The sequence below is a fragment of the Arachis hypogaea genome, chromosome 8, assembly GCF_003086295.3.
Source record: "Arachis hypogaea cultivar Tifrunner chromosome 8, arahy.Tifrunner.gnm2.J5K5, whole genome shotgun sequence".
Classification (NCBI taxonomy): Eukaryota; Viridiplantae; Streptophyta; class Magnoliopsida; order Fabales; family Fabaceae; genus Arachis; species Arachis hypogaea.
Window position 1 is genome coordinate 31812590 of NC_092043.1, and position 6089 is coordinate 31818678.

Sequence of the window (6089 nt, forward strand, 5' to 3'; positions counted from 1 at the left end):
TAACCTCTGGTCTCAAATCACCAACAAATATATTGTAGTGCCCTGATGATTTTAAAATAAAACGAAAACTAATTAACAACTAAAAATAAAAAAGAAAAAGAACACCCCCAAAAAGGAACAAAAGAAAATCATCATAAATCAAATATCAAGATTCAGGAGGTTCAAAAATTCAGATAAAATTAAATAAGAATGTTTCTGAATTTGAATTTAGAAAAAATAGAGATAAAATTTGAACAACATTAATCGATCAACAAACAAATAAATTAAATTGGGACAAAAAAATAGCGAAAAAGAACGAACCAAAAAGAGAGAAGCAGAAGCGATCAAGCAGCGCACAATAGAACAAGGGAGAAGGATGCCGACGACACACCAGGACAGACGAATGGGAAGGATGCCAACGACGATACGGATGTGCACGGCGGAGTGAGAAGACTTTGACGAGCCCTTTTGCTTTTCTTTCACGCGCGGGAGCTACACGGCCGAGGGATGAAATCAATGACGGAGAAGAGTCACGGCGGCAATATATCTCAAAGCTGGTGATCAATGCTTTTGCTCCCCTAGGATTTGCACGAAACGAATGGCGCCAAACTCTTTTGCCAAAAATTTTAATAAACTGACCAAAATTAAATGTTATTTGTGGTGGTTTGGCCACCAAATTGCTGCTATTCTCATCCTTTGTCAACAAAACATGAAAATACTATTAAAATCGTTACTATTCCGTCAATTTGTGACGATTTAAAAAATTGCTGACAATTTTTCGTCATAATTTACCGTTTATCTTGTAGTGGTGTATATATAATTTTTTAAAATTTAGATCACTTTATACTCCTTTTTTATTTTTAGATAATTGTTCTTGTATATTATACATATATAGATGATAAATGTAATTTTTGTTTTGGAAACAGATGATAAATGTAGTTTAGGAATGAGTATAGAGAATTAATTTTTGAATTAGTTAATATTAGTGGTTTTTATTTTAAATTATTTCTTAACTTTTGTTTTTTTTTAAAAAAGAATTTAGGGTTCAAGACTAGAATTTAGAGTTAAAAATTTTAAATTAAAAAATAAATTAAAAATTAAATGATATTACCTGAAAAGATTAATACTTAATTAGTTAAACTCTTTAAGAATGCGATGTGTAATATCACTTTAATGCCTTATTATATATTTGCACAATAGTAATTTGATTTAAATATTTTTTCTTCTTCTTTCAAAATAGTCTTCTGTGTCTACATATATAAGATGTTTTCTTGTACTATTCCTAAACTTCGAATTTGAAACTATTTATTAGAAGAAAAAATATTTATCATATATTTTTATTACGCACACATATATATGATGAAAATTCAAAAATAATTAATTTTATGTGAAGTTGATAGTTAAAAGTCGTTAAATATTAATTTTTAACTATTATTTTTACATAAAATTAAATATAATTTTTTGGTGTTTGCTACGGTACGATGATAAATTTATACGTATCGATATATTTAAAATATGGACAAATAATAATAAGTCACGTGGAATTTATTTTTTACATCAGTATTTATTTTTTTTAAAATATATATTATACCACCACTTTTATTAATACACCCCTTTAATTAAATAAAAAAATATATATTTTTTATTTAATTTTATAAAAGTCTTAAACATCCTTCCTTTATTTGATTAGACAAAAATATCCTTTTAAATTAATGAAATTTTAGAATTCAATTAATCTTAATTTTATAATTTCAAATAATTTAAACAACAAAACAAAAACATATAAAAAAAATAAAAAATCAAAATCTGTCAGTTGGATTAATGGATCATCCAATTGGAAATAATAACACAATGCATAGGCTGTTATCAGCAGATCGATTAAACATATACAAATTATTCCATGAACGGAACAGAGGGGATACACGTTACACCACGATTTTGAATCAGAAGAGAGATCTCAAGAAATGGCAAAAAATGAGGTTATCAACCGACCTTTAGTATCGAAATGGGTTCTTTACAAAAAGAATTACTTCTACCAAAAAAGGGTCTATAACTTTTATTCAAGTAGTTTATGAAATAAAAAATCAAAATTGTTCTTCATCATGATTTAAAAACCCTCTCCTTGAATCACACTTCTAAAGGTTTTCAGTATTCTTCATCTTCTTCTCTCCTCTTCCTATCCTCTCTCTCTGTCTGTCTCTCTCTGCTCAATCTCTCTCATTTGTTTCATTGTGCGTCGCACGCAAGATCTCTCCCTCTCTCCTCTCTTGTCTCGCAATCGAGGTCATCGTCGCGTCATAGAGCATCGCCATCTTGTGCGTTCCAGAGAGCGTCGCCTTCCTCATGGTTCCAGAGAGCGTCGTCTTTCTCTTGGTTCCGTCTTCTTCGCCTACTTCCTCATTCTTCATCACTGTTGTCAGCCTCTCCCTTCCGATAATTCCCTCCCTATGATTTCTGTGATTTGAATTATTATAGCATTGGTGCGATTTTTGTAATTAGGGTAATTTGGTTTGATTTATGTGATTTGATATTAGTTGTTGTTAATTTTGACAAATTGTTGAATTCTTATTTTATCTGCATATATTTCTGAAACTGTGAATGCAAATTTTTTTAATAGAAAACTTAATTTAGATCACAATAGTTTCATTTTTCAAATGCTGCATAGTATCTTAATGCACATCTAATTTCACAAATTCTAAGTGATGCACTGCAAGATGCCACTTAGCTATTTTCAATCATGAACAAAATCTCTAAAAATTTTGTTACTAATAGAATCCACCTGAAATAGGACAAAACTGTCCATATATTTTAACTGCATCCAATCCTTGGTGTTACTGCAGAGGTGAAAGATGTTGTGACTTGCTTGAGTACTCAAAAGTCTATTACTAAGGTAATGATCTTATTTCAATTGGCATTGTTCTTAAGATGGATTATGGAAATACTTCATTGTGCTTGTAATAGGTTTAATGGCTAGCTAGATGTACTTTGCACTGTTATTATGTTCATAGACACTTTGAACATTTTTAGAGTTCTTTGTTGTGTATTATATTTGTTATTGTTTTAGGGATCAGGCATTCTATCACTTAATATACATGTCTGTTCTTGTACTCATATCTGGATGAGCTTGTATTTTACTCTTGATCTGAGTATTCTAAGGAGAATTTTATTTTTGTTTTTAAAAAAAATCTATATTCTTCCTGTGAGTAAATAGTGATCTAGGATTAATTAAATAGTTGATGCATTCACATAAGAAATGCAGTTTGCTGTAATCCAAATGAATTAGTTTTAATTTTAACCGACTTAAACTTAATTATTTAAATCTCATTCTCTATTCCTGCATGTGCTTTCTTGCTCTCTTTTTATCCGTACCTATATTGTGAGTTTTAACACTGTATGATAGAACCATAGATTTTTATGAAGAGTATATAATAGAGAGAGGCCAGTTGATGTATAGTGTAACTCATTGTAGAGAGAAAGCTATGATTCTGATTTCTTCTTTTATGATCAATAATAAATCACAAAACTTAATTCCTTTTTTTCTATAGTTTATTGCTTTCTATCTTTCTGATTCAAGATAGTTTCACTTAGTTTTCTTGCCAAAACTGATAAGCAGTAGCTCCATGACCTGCCAGTTGTAACGAATTTTATTTATAATACCTAGCAACCTCTTGAGTATTTTTCTAACTTCTTTTATGTTGGTGCATTGGTTCTTTTAATCAACATTACAACTTGAAAGTGAGTCTGACATTTTTCTATCAGATAAAGAGGTACTTATTTATTTGCTACTCTATTAAATTTGAAAGTATCATGTGTAATTTTAAACCTATGCTTGCAAATGAATCAATTTTTTGGAGGTGGTATCCTTGGCTCTTCAGGATCATTGCTACTTGGACTGCACAATCATATAGAACTCCTTTTAAACAAAAGTTTTTATTACAAACACATATCTAATGCTTTCTTGACTTTGTTTCTAGCAGGAAATTGTGAAACAGTAACAATGGCTATGATGAGTATGAATTTATAATGGTTTTCTACTTGAAATCCAACAATGTTAACAAGCTAAGAAAAAGTGAATAGTTTTCTAGTCTTGGTTGAGGCCAAGGTAACTCGAAATTAAAGATAGAAGGGACTTGTTACATTGGAGACCATGCCTTTGGATTCAAGGAAACTGAAAATCAAAGATAAGAAGAAATCTTGCATGGGGATTTCATTTGACCTATCTAAATTTCGATAGTTATGGTTTTATTTTATTTGAGACTTTTAATTTGGTCACATTACATGTAATAATTCTATAATTGCTCTGTAGTCTAATGAAATTTTAAATTCGATGACACTCCAAGTTTTGGTTCCTAGTTCCTACAAGGGGTTTTGTAGCATGAAAATGCATGACTTTTATTTAAGAATTAAGAGGAATCTTTATGCTGCTCAATTTTATTTAGATTTGGCAAATTAAATGTGCTGCAGTTCTTTCTAACTGCTGAGGAGTCAATGGATCACTATAATCAGAAACGATGTGTTGATGGAAAAGGACTTGTTCTGCCCAGTTAGATTGTAAGTTCGGCTTTGCTATGTGCTAATTCCGCCAAAAATTGGGGATTCTGGAGTATTACACTCTTGCTTTTTCTTGTCTCATGTCTTACTTTATCTTTTGTTTAGAGGTATGTCAAATATTTTGAATGTGTCTTGACTTACTTCAATGGCTAAAACCCACCTGCCCGTAGGTAAGTACTGGCCCATGATTTAACTTAAATATTCACCTCATTGATGTCTAGTGTGCTGAGATCATATTCTGTGCAGGTGCATGCTTAGGGGATTTCGGCTTCACAGGTGCCCTTACTGGATCAGGCCCTCTATAACTGTCTCAGACCATAGTAGTGTGCTTTAAGTTCTTGTGCTAAATTTTCCCTCATGTTTATATAGTTATGGCTACTCTCTGTGTGGATCTAAGAGAAATATAGATATGAAAGACACTTAACAATACCATTTGCTGTTGATGCAATCTCCCTTTTTTTCCTTTTATTTATTTATTTATTTTTAATGTGCAGGTGTGCTGTTCTCTACCAAAAAACATCCAAGGACCAAGGATCTTTTGGTGCAAATCCTTAATATTTTGCTACCAGCTATTTTTATCCCCTAGTTCTCCTTTTTCAACCAATTTTCTATTTTTAAACTTGTTTGGATTTCGTTGTGATACAAAGTAATGATTTGCAGCTAGAAGATTTCTGGTTCAGTGCTCTAAAGAAGGGAGTAATGGTCTTTGCTTTGCCAGGAGAGCCTGGTCTTACAGAATTGGCTGGGGACTTCAAAATTCATTTTCATGATCGCCAAGGAGACTTTTACTGGTACTAATCAATTTTCTTAATCAGTAATCAATTGCTTCTGCTGATAATCTTGAGCTGAAACTGAAATATCTTGCTATTTTTTTCTCTTAGTTGGTTGAACACAACTATGAAGAAAATAGAAAAGTATTGAACATCAGTGATCTTGATGGCTTTGACAAGGTAAATCTATTGTGCTCCTTTTATGATCATCTTCGAATATCTGACGATTGTTGTCAAGGGTTGGTGTTGTAAGTAATAGTACACAATGGTAACTCTCAGGAAACTGAAACTAGTTTGTTAACTTTTCAACAAAATTATCTTCTGGCCGAGAAAATTGCCTTCTCCAGGATTCCTGGTTGAGGTTGTGTTGGTTGATTACAATGGTAATGTTGTGGCTTCCGAACCCAAGGCTACTGGAAAAAGATCATATGAGAGTTGAAGTAATAGTGCCACCCCAGTTGAAGCAAGCATACCTGTGCAGAATTGTTGCTATCTGATTGTAGGGATCTAACTGAGTTGCCTGAGGAAATGTGCTTATGTGCAAGTGAGTTTATGTGCAAGTGTGCTTATGTGCTTGTGTATTTTTACTTCATTTTAAATAACAAAGAATTTATATATTACAAGGTACCTACAAGTACTATAAAGTGTAAACAAGTAAGCCTCCAACTTGTAGTAGTCTGAAATCGTTAGTGAGAAGATTCAATGTGAGTTTTAAGAGAAGGATATGCATATGACTTTAGCCATGCACCATTTTTTTTAATGAAAATGACAATAGTTGAATTCAACAAT

At 31.7% G+C, this 6089-nt stretch overlaps 1 long non-coding RNA gene and 1 pseudogene across 1 annotated transcript; both read left to right on the forward strand.

Annotated features, from left to right (window-relative positions):
• Nucleotides 1-2105: 2105 nt before the first annotated feature.
• On the forward strand, nt 2106-5715 carry LOC112706999 (phosphatidylinositol 3,4,5-trisphosphate 3-phosphatase and protein-tyrosine-phosphatase PTEN2A-like; annotated as a pseudogene).
• Nucleotides 3660-4048, forward strand: LOC140174833 (uncharacterized). Its single transcript, XR_011864775.1, has 2 exons — nt 3660-3746; nt 3957-4048. It is a non-coding gene; the product is annotated as an uncharacterized lncRNA (long non-coding RNA).
• Nucleotides 5716-6089: the final 374 nt, after the last annotated feature.